Source organism: Chinchilla lanigera, unplaced genomic scaffold (genome assembly GCF_000276665.1).
Source record: "Chinchilla lanigera isolate Chin_1 unplaced genomic scaffold, ChiLan1.0 scaffold00009, whole genome shotgun sequence".
NCBI lineage: Eukaryota > Metazoa > Chordata > Mammalia > Rodentia > Chinchillidae > Chinchilla > Chinchilla lanigera.
This window is the reverse complement of record NW_004955410.1, coordinates 17,954,844-17,969,322: the sequence shown is the minus strand read 5'-3', so window position 1 is coordinate 17,969,322 and position 14,479 is coordinate 17,954,844. Positions and strand designations below refer to the sequence as shown.

At 35.3% G+C, this 14,479-nt stretch overlaps 1 protein-coding gene across 7 annotated transcripts in view; it reads left to right on the top strand.

Moving 5' to 3' along the window:
* Dgkb (diacylglycerol kinase, beta 90kDa) overlaps positions 1 to 14,479 on the top strand; it is a 627,035-nt gene that overhangs the window by 335,087 nt on the left and 277,469 nt on the right. The window lies entirely within an intron of this gene.

Below are 14,479 nucleotides of genomic sequence, written 5' to 3'. Positions count from 1 at the left end.
CTACTTTCAAGGAGTTTTAGTAAATGATGGAGTGAATCTGACAGCAAGCGTGGGAGATGTAAAAAGTTTTGTTTAGGTGCTAAAGCAATGTTTGATAAGGAAAAAGAAGCTCTAGGGAGGTGAGGGGAAGAGAATACAGGAGGGAAAGAATAGACATTCCTGAAGGAATACTGTGTCTGAAAGATGGAGGAGAGGTAGAATCCAAGCACAGATGGGGGTCTTGTTTCAGAATGGAGAAAGACACCCCCCTTATGACAGAGAGAACACAGTGAATATGATTTTGAGACGAGTGCAGAAGGAGAGCAATATCCTCAAAGTCAAACTCAAAGTCTGTGTGAAATGTTGTTGACCAAGGAGAGTGAAGAAGACTTTTGCAAACACCGTCAGACCTGAACAAGACATCAGGCCTAGAACAGTTCTGGAAATCTTACTTCTAGCTCAGGGAACTGGCAACAAAACCCCACACATCTGTCAAGAAAAGGTGAGATTGACAGTTCCAATAACATGAAATTATGTAGACTCAATCCATTTTTTCAGAGAATCTCTTTTTATATCATTCTATTTCTAGGATAAAATATCATGAAAAATAAATGTTCTCAGAAGGTGATTTCAAAGAACAACAGTGTTAAATATTTAGAGCTCTAAAATAAATAATAAAATGGCACCAGTACTTATAACGAAATAACCTCTGAAGTCCTATTTTGGAGAAAATTCCAAATAAAAAGATGACCCAAACAGACCCCTTCATCTATGCTCATACTTCCGTTGAGCACAACAATTCATATTAACATTGTCTCTGCCCTCAACCTCTAGCACGTCTACTCTCTCTGACCAACAGAACTTCCTAGTTTCTCTTCCATTACATCACCATGTTGATCTTTCTTTTGTTTTCCATGACGAAGCGTGATAAGGTGTGACCCAGACAAATTACATTATCTCTCATAAACAGCCATCTTCAGGACTGTCATTTCTTCTCATATTGTGTTTTTCCCCAGAGAATCAGTACCAAGTTAAACTGAACTTCCTCTCTGCATTTAATTGGAGGAAGATTGCAACGGGAGTTAGTGGGCCCTTGTGTATCAGTAGTTGTTGTCCCATCACAGATAGTTATACACATTATAACATTTACAGGTTGCATGTCTTAACAGCCTTCCACTATGATAAATTTTTATAGAACACACTGGACTAAACTCAGTATAACAACTGCTCAAAGAAGGCATGTACCTGGTGGTTAGAAGTTAAGATTTTGCTGGACCACTCCCTCCTGGGACTTCCCAGGAACACTTCACAGGATAACATCGAGAAATTCAGAATTTGTGTGAATCACAGATTAAAGCAGTATTTCTCATATCCTGATATCTGTATCATACTAAAAAGTGTAACAAATACATTTATTTACCTTTTAAAAAGCTAAAATATGAGACACTTTTGCTTATATAAGGACTGGATATTTTAAGTTGGAAATATGAGCAAATGTGTCATATATGTTCTTCCATTGTGATTTTTGTATGCTCTCTGAGAGCGTTTGACCCCAGTTATCTGCCTTAGGCTGTAGTTCACTCTTTGCTGCAAAAGAGCTCTGCCCTCTGCCCTGCATAGCACTTGTTGACTCTGTTGTTCCTTTTTCCACTGCCCTGACGAGAGGAGAGTCCACACAGGAGCACTTACATCTTGATTTGAGGGCAATAGAAGCAAAGATTAAAGAAGTGCTTTCCCTTCTAAGTTTTCTTCTAGAAACATTTTCTAGGTATGAATAGGTTTTAATTTTTATATTGTATTAGAAGTAGTATCTTGTAAATTCAATCTGATTGGTGAGAATGACATCATAATTTTTTATTCTGTTTCAAATCTAGTTTAGTGAGAGTTCTGTGGATGCTTTTTCTGTGGATTTTTGGTGAGGGATGTTGGAATCAGGTCTTCTAAATTAAATTGGATAAATTAAGAGTCTCATTATATTTTCAAGCTATTTATTTAATGATTTGGCTCTTTTTAAGGACCATGTTTTCATGAAAGGATATTTAAAATAACATTTATGCTTGGAAACAGAGAACAATTGCAAATATCCTCCATTACTTAACAAGAACTAATCAGCATTTTGTTTTCTAACGTTTGCAAAAACCACTGTCATTATTAAACGAAAGCTGCTAGTAGGTGAAGAATAAAAGTGTGGACGTCAGCAGCTTCTCCTTATTTTCTGAACCATATTGATTGTTTTAGAAAATATGCTATAGCTGTTAATAGCATTAAGAGCAAGGAACGTTGGAACAATCTAGAGAAAAAACAGAGATGGTTCTTCATCTAAACTAATCCCAGCCATGTGTAGCACATACGCATAATCCCAGCACTCTTGGAGGCTGAAACAGGGGGACTCCAAATTTGAAGACAGCCTGGGAAATTTAGCAAGTGAGTGAGACTCATTCTCAAAATTAAAAAAAAATTTAAAAAAGAAGAATGAAAAAAGGCTGGAGTAATAACTCAGTGCAAAGACCGTATGTTAGATCTAAATCATAGACAAAAATTCACACTAAGCGAATAATCCCTATAGCTGGAATGAGGATGGAACCAAAGAGGAACTCACAGACTGAGACTCAAAGACTGATTTAGGGTCATTTCTGAAAAGATGTGTTATTTTAGAAAAGTTCCTTAGACCCATACAGATTTTTTTCTACAATGAAAACATTACTATCTGCCTATTTTTCTGTTGCTGTTTAAAAATGTCAAATATCAACTTTACCAAAACTAATAGATCAAAATATATAATTTACCTGAATCATATATTGACCACAAACTCACCATGGACTGAGGTCTCTGAAATTGTGAACCAAAATAAACCTCTCCTCCTTTAACTTGTGAGTGTCTGGTATTTGTCTCCATAATGGGAAAGCTAACACACCAATCAAACCCTTGAAGAATACATCTCTGCTAAAGGTTTAAAAGAAAAATTGAATGAAATATTTAAAACAAATCGCCATTGTAGAAATTTGTAGAATGCCTATCTGTAGGTTCAGAGTGGAATGAGATAGTGAGGTAATGGGTATATTTCATTTAGGATTATGTTTAACTTCCTGGAACAAAAAGTTATAAACTGCAGGCTTTTTAAGCAGGCACCAGCACATATGAGGGAAGTCAGTTTGACGTTAGTAAGGCAGCTTCCAATTGTTTTCAAGCTTAAGCCCCTTTCTACCTGGCTTCCCACAACTCTCAGCAATGGCTTTTATCCTCGTGTTTTCCAATTATCCACTGCATCTTTAAGGAATTGTGCTCACATTGCTGTGAGTGACTTCGTGGTGGAGGATGGAAAGATATCTAGATAACCATTCTTAAATTACAAAGCAACTCAGGACATCCATGAATAATTTGTGTATTAGCTGAGTGCATGGCTGCCCATGATGAAATGGGATTTAAAGAAAGATACTACTTTGCCGTAACTTAGTCAAATCATGCAAACTATTGATCTGCTTACTTTTAAACATGTAGAATATAATCATATTTTGAAAATAATTCCTTTAATAAGGCTAGACTATTTTTGGAGATAAATCTTAGGAACAGTACAAAACTAAAAACTAGTTTGGATTTTATTTTAGATACTTAAGTACTTATGCTGTTATATAAAATGATTAAGCTCCAAGATTGTTTTATTTTTCTCTGAAATAGTTTCCCGTAAAAGTTTTCTAAAGACATTAAATGAAATAAAAACTATAATTGTATGTTGCATCATTTTCTTGATTAATTAATACTTTCAAAATTCATTGAGTTTATGAACATTATGGCAAGCTTTTTATACTTTTGCTCAGAAATTTGTATTATTTTAATTCTGGTTCTCAAAGTTGATTGATCTCCTGGCCTCAATGTAATCCTCAGATTTATAGCAGGCATATTTCCTTCCTCACCTTGACAACTATTCCCATTTCTACTTACAGATAGTAAATCAAATTTTTCCTTTGTGGTTTTTTTCTATTTCATTTCTCCTCCTATTTTGTGTTTACCAGCTCCACACTCTTCTGAGATCCTACTCCCCCTTCCTGTGTCACTCCTTCTCCCTTCCCAGATGCTTAGCAGTTTCCTGGTTGTCATTCCCATTGTGGTCATTTCAACCACAGGGCAATGACTGGTGACCTTAAATGAGGTTTCACTTAGATTTATTTTGCAGGCCCAAACATTATGTGTAGCTTTACATGGAAAATGTGGTTACCTTTTAACTTCCTACGTATTCAAAAGCAACGAGATTGTCATTGAAGATTTGCTGAAATCACGTGAAAGCATTAAACACATTTGAAGGTTTTACCTGATGAATGCATGCTGAAGCACATAAATCAAAGTCAGACATAAATACAATTGATGCATCCCACATTTCCACATTAACCAAAAAAGATTATTCTAACTGAATATAGTAGATACCAGAAAAACACTAAAATGTTGTTAAATGTCTAATTCAGTGTTGGAAAGAAGCTTTTACAATATATGACATTTACGTGATTTTCTAAATTCAAGGTCTCAAGCAAGTGTCATGATTATAAAAAAATCTTTTAACTAAGTTTAAAATTATTCTTATTTTTTACTAAGTGGAAAAGAGAACTGCAGACTATGAGATAAGAATTCTATTGCCTGGAGATCAGAAATGTGAAAAACACACTGAAATCTTATATGATTCAGTGGATCTTGCCAGAAATTTTGAAATATATTGGGTCTGTGGTGATCATAGCAAAGATATATGGATACATATTTTCTAGTCAGATGACGTGGAATCAAACGGATACTGTCTTAAGACACTGTTATGGCTTAGAGCCAAAGTGACCCAGTACACACTAACATGCTGAGAAGTGGCTACTAGGAGAAGTTTGGATCATACAACGTGCTATACTCATTAGTGGAATAATACACTGATGACCCCACTGCTGAAGGTGCAGTTAGGAGCTGGAGTCTGGTCAGAAGAGGCAAGTCAGTGTGTGTGTGACCTGGCAAGCTTATCTCCCTGCCTGAAACCTCGCTATCTCTGCTTCTGTGCTGCCATGACATGAGCAGCATTCTTTCACTCAGCCCTGGTGCCAGTCAGCCAGGGACTATACCCAGGAATCACACTATACTCTCTTCCTTTAGGCTGTGGGCATCATGTATGGGTTTCAGAGATTAAAAAATGATGAAGAAGGACACTGCTGATTTGTTTCCTCTGTGGCATATGAGTTTTTGACTGCTAGTTTATTGTTGCATATTGTCCGAGCAACACAATAATAGCTTTCGAGTTTGTTCACTGAAGACTTTGCAGGAAGAGATAAAGAACTTTATAAAAACGTCTTCCTAATAGTTGTATCAACTTGATAATGTAGAAATCAACAATTTTAAAGGAGGAGGTGCCACATGGAGATGGCACAAGTGTAGCAGAGTGGGAACTGTCTAATTCCAAAGCAGGTGTCTATCCTACCCAAATGCGAGCAAGGCTCTACATTTGTCTGTTCTGAATTAGTCCCTTTCTTGTGTCCTCATATGTCAGCACTGAGGCCAGTGTTCCAGCTCCTCAGGGTCTGCCCACAGGGCTTCTCTGCCTGTCCTGACCTTGCATGTGAAGAGTGTGCTGACGCCTCTCCTGACCTATGTGAAGAAAGCAGCTTCTCAGCCTATGGGTTGAGGTCTGCCTTTACAGGCTCACGGCAAGGCTTTCTCTGAGGAGTCTGATCCATCTCAGTGAAAGGGAACCTCCAAGGTCTCCCTTTGTAGGCCACCTCTGTATTCCCGCAGAGCTTCTAGAGACTCCCAGCTTTATGTCAGAGTTTAGGCAAAATTGACTTTCATCACTCAACTTATTCCATTACTGCTTCATCAAAGTATAATTTTGTTCTCTTTTAGATTTTTTTTACATCTTTAATTTTATTCTACTTTTTTCCAATAACAATTTTGGTTTAAATGTTTCTTTGCTACTTTAGCTCCAAACTCTGGTCATATGACATAAACAGCAGTCTTTTTTTTTCCTGACCTTAAGCTCTGTACAAGAGATCTCCTGATCTAATGTTCAGCTACTATCAAAGCTGCTATGATGAAAGTTTCAGGGTTCTGCAGGACCTCACTGGATTAGTCCCCACTAGGTTTCAAGCTGAAATGAAAGTTTGCACTCCAGTTTTAACTTTAACATCAATTGGGTGCTCTCAAAAATTTGCTTCATTTGAGAGTTTTAGGTTTCTAAATGTAGACGCTTTTAATTAAAGCAGGTGCTCTGAAAGAAAAACAATCTCCTTCCTTCAGTAAAAACAAATCAAGATTTGGTCCAGTAGGAGAAAATTTATATTTAAGGGAAAATTTTGATCATAAAAGTCATATAGTACATAGTAATTTCTTTATTCTTTCTCCAAGTTTACTCACAAAGCATAAGTTAATTATGTGAAGAAACTGTTCTAGAAGATTCAGACAGTGCTGATCTGGTACTTAGCATTTATACTCTCTCCATGGCATGTGTCTGTGGATTCTCTAAGGTCAAATATTTTCCCAATTTCCTGAACTAGCTTTCCCAGTTTCATGAGCTCTTCTGTATGAAATATGTGTAAATAAGAGGAATTTCCAACAAGACTATTAAAAATTAAGTAAGCTATTTTTATCCTGTTCTATGGTTTTAGGTATGGGTTTTCTATTTTGGAATTAAAATCCAAATTAATCATATGTGCCTTTCTGAAGTAGTAATTGATTTGAGATGTTTTGCTTTTTTCAACTGAGAAAGTATAGTATTTCCAGATATCTTAAAAACCATTATTAAACTTGATGAAAATTTATAATTTCTGACATTTAAGTATGTACCTAATTTGTACTTCCATTGTTCACTTTAGTACTGCTGCTTCTTAGCGACATACACACAGTTTTCCATTCTATCACCAATTCTGTTGATCTCTCTTTCTCTCTTTCTAGCAGTGCCCTACATTGTTGGCATCAGAGTCCCTTTTTCTCTTATTTCTAGTTGATACGAATAGTTGTAGTCCCAAGCGGGAGATAAGAGAGAGGAATTATTAAACATTTCATTCTGGATACCTCTATGCAAATGTACCTGGGACTAGATGTCCTTTCCTCATAAAGCCTTCTTTTATGTGACTTTCTCCTGGGTCACCTACATAATCGGACCTCACATTTTCCTGAGTCTTCTGTCAGCAAGAGTTTTGGTTTACCTACACTACTATTTTGCATAATCCTGGGTGATTGTCAGTGATAGTTTTACAAAGCAGGCTTTCCTTCAGTTATCACACATCGCCTACTCCGGTTGGTTTTAGGCAGAAGTTGATGCTGCATTTCTGCCTGAGTGTTAAGCAATCACTTTCCCAATGGTCTCATCATGAGTGAAAGGGATGGTCAGACCATGCTGAAGTGGGGTCAGCCCTTATATCTCACAGACAAAAATGCACATGCAAATGTCATTGCCTTCTATAACATGGCCACTCACAGTGGCATGGCTATGACAAATTTTAATGAATGACTGACTGCAAATTATGCAAAACTATAAGATTTGAGAGTAATAATTTAAATCAAATATTACTTACAATCTTGTCCAACTTCCAATAGAAAGTACCCCCAGGGTTAAGTAATTCACAAGAAAGGAAGGAACCTGCATATACGTACAGTCTCCACTTTCTAAATTCTCCCAGTTTCCCTGTTCAGAACTCTGCAGTTGCGCTTGCATCTGCCATTCACCAAACCCTAACATCCAAGCCAAGGGATTGGCTTTGCTCTCAAACTTGCCATATCGCCTTCATGTGGTTTTCCCAAGTCTCCAAGTTTTAATTCGAGGAACTACCTTGGGGATGCAGCACTGTGAACCAAAGCTAAGTAACAGAATCCCGTAGTGGGTCCCATAGACGACGCTCACAGCAGGTGGGATCTCAGCTCAATGCCTCTGAGCTCCTGTGGTCTCCGTATTCCCCCAGGGCTCACCCCATAACCATAAACATCTCAAGAAACAGAAAAATATAACCAGCTAGAGTGAAGTCGGGGTGCTTGCCCCTGTGCTCACAGACAGAAGCACTGGTTTTGCCCTCACATAGTACAGCCCCCAAGCTATAACTCAAGGTAATCTAGAACTCCAATGATTCACTCTTGTTTTGTGACCTTCAGAAAGTAGTTTCTCCTCTTGTACTCACCTCGATGTTATCATAAATAATATCACCTTCTACTACTTTGGTTTACTGTTAAAAGCTCTACTCATTTTTCTGCATTATTCTTACATCTGGACAACTCTTTCTATCTTTTCTTAATTTATGTGGATTTCAGTTGACTGCTGGAATTTTATATTCAGCACTTTGTATCACCTATTTTTAAAATGAGATCTTTTTCTTTATAGTACACACAATTTTTTTTATCTATTGCATTTCTAAGTACAATGTTAGATATTTGGAGTATTAGCTTAAGTTATAGTCTTGCTTTTCAAAACAAAAATATCTACCTTTCTAAGATTTTCTTCTCCTCCTATTATTTGATGCCATTTTACAGGGTTCACATAGATTTTGTGATTCCTACTGTAACTTCCAAATACAACTTTCTCCTAAATTAGAAATCCTCAGCATAGTATTCAGTACAAAAATATTTAAACATATAAGTGAGAGAATACAAATAACTGTGGTTTTAAAAAGCTAAAGTATTACAAATAATGCTTTGTTCAAAAATCTATATAAATAGATAAGATGTAAAGATCCCATTCCTGGTGTAATAAATTACCACAAACCTGGAGGCTTAAGACAGCACAACCTTCCTCTCTCACAGTTCCAGAGAACGCAAATGTGAACGTGCTGTCCCTGGTGGAAATCAAGGCGTATGATCCTTCCTGAGACGGTTAGGAAGAAAACATCCCTTGCCACTTTCTACCTCTGTGCCTTCCAGCATTCCCTGAGCAGTGACTGCACCTTAGGTCAGCTCTGCAGTCACAGGGATGCTTCCTCTTCCTCTGATCAGTCTCCTTCTCTCTTTCTCTTGAAGAACACTTGTAAGGACATTTAGATCCACGGAATAATCCAGGATAAAATCCTCTCCTCATGGTCCTCTATTTAGGATCAGTTAAGAGAACGTTAGCACACATCTTAATCTGTTTTTGTGTTGCTGGGACAGCATAGTGAAGACTGAGTTATTCATAAGAAAAACAGGTTAGTTTGGCTCACAGCCCTGTAGACTGACTGGGAAGTTCAAGAACGTGGCACTGGTATCAGTTCAGCTTCTAGCAAGGACCTTGTGGACATCAACTCATGGCTGAAAGCAGAACACGAGCTGGCACAGGGGCCCCAAGTCCAGAAATAGTAAAGCCATTACTGTGAGGGAATCATTGAATCCAGCCGAGAGGGCTCAGTCCCTAAATCTCAAATGCTTTGCACAAGGCCTATCGTGCTGCCACAATAAGGAATTATGCACCGAAGATGGATTTGCAGGTTATTCCTCTGGGAAACGTTGTCAGGAGAACAAAGGTCATATGGAAAATAGACTATAGATTCACAATCTCTTATCTGAATGCTAAGATCTAACAAAGCTTTGAAAACCAAACTTAGCTTAGTTTACTTCGTAAGAAATATAACCTGAAATGGCATGATCTTTGTAATGTTAATTTATCTTTCTTCATGTTAATACCTTTTATATCCTAGCATAGAAATATTTATGTGAAATTTAATTACAGTGTGCTGTTCCTGACCCTTTGGGTTTGTTACATAATTTATCATATATTCATAGTATAGCCTTTCAAATATCCATAAAATTTTGAATTCCAAAACACAACTTTCCCAAGTACTTAAAAATTACACATTTTAATTCACTCAATCTGTAAACCAATGAGTGATATAAACCTCAAAGCTGTAACAAATATACTTCAATAACAGTGAGTGAAAATGCTTTTTTTTTTTTTGCTTTCTATATGCAACAAAGTTTTCAATTCCAGGAATTATAACACCATCTGTAAAAAAGCAATTATTAAGAATACTATTTTAAAATACATAAATTATAATGTTGAAAATCTAAGCAAACTTTTCAAGGTCAATTACCCAGTAAAATATAGAGCTGAGTCTAACACCAATCATTTTATATACGCAGTTAAAAAGTATAAAAGTTGTCAGAAGGTATTCAGAAAAGAAATATGCATGCACAAAAGCATATGAATTATTGTATTGTTTGTCAAGACACATTGAACTGCACCTTAAAATTGCTGATTTTTGTATGCAATAATATACCAAAAAGAAAAATCACTGGGAATCTTTAATAAGTGATTCAATAAGTAGAGCACCAAAAATATCAGCTTTTAAACTATCACAAATGGTAATTGTTGAGGGGAAAAAATTTGCATACAAGGACAAATTGCAATTCATCCTTCCACAAACAAGGAAGAACTGAAGTTATTCAACAAGGAAAACTCAAATAGCACATAAGAATTAATTTTAAATTTTAAAGTTGCATCATAGAGTAATTCTTTAGATGATACTAATTTTTTTATTTTAAAGAGAAAACAGTAATAAAACAACAAAAACAAAGACAAAAACAAAATAACACAATAACAATAAAGACAATACAGGACTTCAAAACAAAATGATAGGAAATTAACAATGTTGGTTATATTATATATCACCTTCTTTAGTGAAGCTTTGTATTGTTTCTAATGTTTTTTTAGTTATTTTTTATTCTCTTTAATTGCTTGATCAATCTTGCATTCTTATATCTGAGAATCTGAGCAACTTCATTGTAGATGATACTAATTTGAAACTGAAAGATCTTATTTTCTGTTCTGAAGATAGTAAAGTGAGAAAGTTTTACTCCGGGTCCAATGGCTATATAACAAAAATTAAAAGTTTGCAAATTTTTAAAAAAGTATTTATGAGAGAAAGTTTTCTCATATATTCTTTATCCATTCATCTGTTGCTGGGTATATGAGCAGCTTCTCTAGTTAATTCCAGTTACATAAAAAATGATACCAAGAATCAAAAACTTAGATTATATCAAATTAAAAGTTTCTGTACCACAATGGAAACAACTGACCAAGTGAAGAGACAGCATATAGAATGTGGGAAAAAAATTTGCCAACCTCTCCTTGGACTGAGGACTAGTATCTAGAATGTATAAAGAACTTCAAAAATTAGATGACCCTAAAATAAAAGACTCAATCAAAAATATTCTCTAGTGGTCTCTTTTACCATTAGAGAAATGCAAATCAAAATACTGAGATTCTATTCTAGTAAGAATGGCTATCATCAAGAACTCAGAAAACAGCAAATCTGGGCAAGGTTGTAGGGAAAAAGGAACACTTCTGTACTGCTGTTGGAACTATACATTAGTGCAATTACTGTGGAAATCAATGCGGCGATTCCTCAAGAAATGAAAACTAGAAATTCCATTTGACCCTACTATATCTCTCCTAAGCATCTTCCCAAAAGGTTGCAGACATTGTATTACAGTGATACAAGCATACATACGTTTATAGCAGCACAATTTATAATTGCTAAATTATGAGAAAGCATTTTTTAAAGGAATAAAAGAGAGTGTCCATGAGAAACTTTGGGCAGGTATGTATTACATTTCAATAAAGACATTGGTATTGATTATGTTTTTTTTTCTTATAATTTGTCAGAGGCTCAGGTATATCAGCATGTATAGAATGGCCTACAGTTGAAAATGTTATAATCCACAGAATATAAAATTTTTCAAATTAGCATCCTAAAATACAATCTTACAGATTTATGTCTATTTTAATCAAATATTATCTATTGTAATAAACTCATTTAAGAAAAGAGAAAAACACTTTTCAAAAGAATAACAGTATTTGAAATAAATACTATAAACTGTATTTGAGATAAATAGAGCTAAAAACCTGTTTCTCTTACATGTACCTATTGATGTAGACATAAATATTTATTTAGAAAAACTACTCAAAACTATTGCTAAATATGAAGATTAAATTTCTTTTGCTTTAATAAACGTGATACATTTTAATGTCTTAGATATGATTTTGAAAAATTGATTTTCAAAACTGCTTAAAAATTCAAGAAATGATAAAACAGCTTGAAAGTAAGAAAACATGTATTTGAAAAATACATAATTTAAGTATGTTTAGCACCTTCTTTTACCCTCAAGAAAACCCTTTTATGTTTGTAAAATTTACTGGAATCTCTACTCTGCAGAGTACTATTTAAATTGCTGTACACAATAATCTCATTTAATCACCCCCATGGTGTTAGAAAGGACTATAAGTATTTTCTTTTAAAGATAAGGAAGTATTGACTTCTGGTTAATAAGCAAATTGTTCAATGTAGCAAGACTTGTAACTGGAAGTTTGTTTAAATTCACTTTCTCTATTCTAAGAAGTGGATGTGCTATTGATTTGTTTTCTGTTCTTTAACAACAATACTACATAGAAAAGAAAGACTAAAATTTATAAAAGTGCTATGTTTATTTTTTTTCTTATTTGGTGTCTTGTTAGAAAATCCTAAGTATTCCTGAAATATAACTGCGGAACAAGTTTGTGGCTTTTGGCAGTACTCTTTCAAACCCCTTGGGGCACTGCCAAAGGGAAAGGGTCCCATGTGAATTTGGTCTGAATTCTCATCCAAATGAGCACCTGCTGTCATTGTCCCTTATCAGTCCTGTAGTCGGCAAAGCCAGCACCTTTTTTGTAGTGGAACGCATTCAACAAGGAAAAAGCTTACCAGTGTTCCAGACTAGTTTTTATTTTAGCCCTCTTTTTACTAAACGATCCATTGCCTGCATATCTTGGAGATAGAGCTAATTAAGTTCAACTTTCTCTATTTGGTGTTTTCGTGTTCTCCATTAGTGGCTGACTCAGTCTTAGTCAGGTTTATTTCACTGGTCTATTGGTATCTGTCTGTCCTTTCTGTCCTTTCTTTCTTCCTGTGTCCTGTCTGTGTTGCTTTGGAAAAGACAAGATTTTCTATTCCAGAAGTACACTCTTATAAAGAGAATCATACTGCATAATCTATTTTTAAAGTCTGTTTCCCAAATTAGCAGAAACAAATAATTCAAGAAGAAGTGAATTCAATGATATTCTCCCTATGAGTAACTATTACTGATGATTCTCAGTCCTGATTCATATTCTTTTGTTGTTGTTTGTCTGAGATGCTGGTGACGTGCATTTAATTAGAAGGTATTCCAAATTGATGTGAATAGGGATAAATTTGTAATAAATTAAAAAATAATTAATAATTATTCCACATATACCCTAACAGCCCAGTTTAGAATTCTCCATAATTTCATATCATAAGGAGACCAGTCCATAACATGATTACATTTAAAACAAATAATCATATTTTTTAAAAACTGTAATTATTTAAAATAAAGAGAAACAGATTCTGTGTCTATATGTGATAGCTCTTGGACCAACAGAAGTGAATCATCTTCATGTTATTACTTCTTAGCAAACCAAAGAACCAAATTATACATTAGAAAAGCAAGCCGTAAAGGACTATTTGTGTAACTTTTATTTTAAGTGTTGTTTCTGTACTTATGTTTCTCTACCTTTGTGCCAATTCCATCACTCAATTACTTGGCAATTTTTGGAGGGTAAAATGCACAGAAAGAAATCACAATTAGCTCTCTTTTGCAGGGAGGCAGCTCTGCCATCTGCGATGGGCATTGTCCCTCTCTTACTGGGCCTCATGCTTTGTCATGCATGAGTAAGCACATTAGCCTTTTCATTTCATTGATTAGACTTTTAATCCTTGATTAGTGTTTTCAAGAATCTCTCAGATATACAACTTCTTCTTCTCCTTTGTTTTGGTTTTTCTCTTTTCTGTTATCTCCTCTATGAAACAAAATTAACATTTAATCACAACAATAGCCCTTTTCTATTGAGATCACTGGTAAATGTATTTGTTTGTCGTTTGAGTGACTAATCATGAGTGGGGGAAGCTGGGAAAATATCTCCTCACTTGGAATAATAGGGTTAATTGTTTAATGTCAATTAGAGCAGCCTGTACTTGAAAAGCTCAGATCACAATATACCCCCAGTCGCACACATTCAGTGTAATTCCTGTATGAAAGAAAAACTCTGAAAGAGTTCCTACAAATAAGACACTCCAATGGATCCAGAAATGTTGCACTTAGGGTCTCAGAGATAAATTGTACTTGTCCCAAATTATCCAAAAAAATAAATCTTTCATTGTATGGCTGCACTTGGCAAGATAGTTCTGAAAGCAACTTGTATGAAGAGTTACTGATTACACATAGAACAAACTATGAAGTCAAATATTACCAGGCTTTACTGACTCAGCGCCTTGAAATTATCTTTTTATTTCCGTAAATAAAGCAGCAGGAGCTCTCTATTTGACCATTTTCTTGTAAGCTTTCTTTTTAACCCTTCTTTAACAATACTTTCAGTCACTATGTGGCATTTTTGATGATATGTACCATGGTAAATATACTTTGAGCACGGGGAAAAAACAGTTGTTAGAAACTGTACGTTAAAATAGAAATCAATCCCTTGATATAAATACACAAATACGGGGGCTGGGGATTTAGCTCAGCGGCAAAAGCG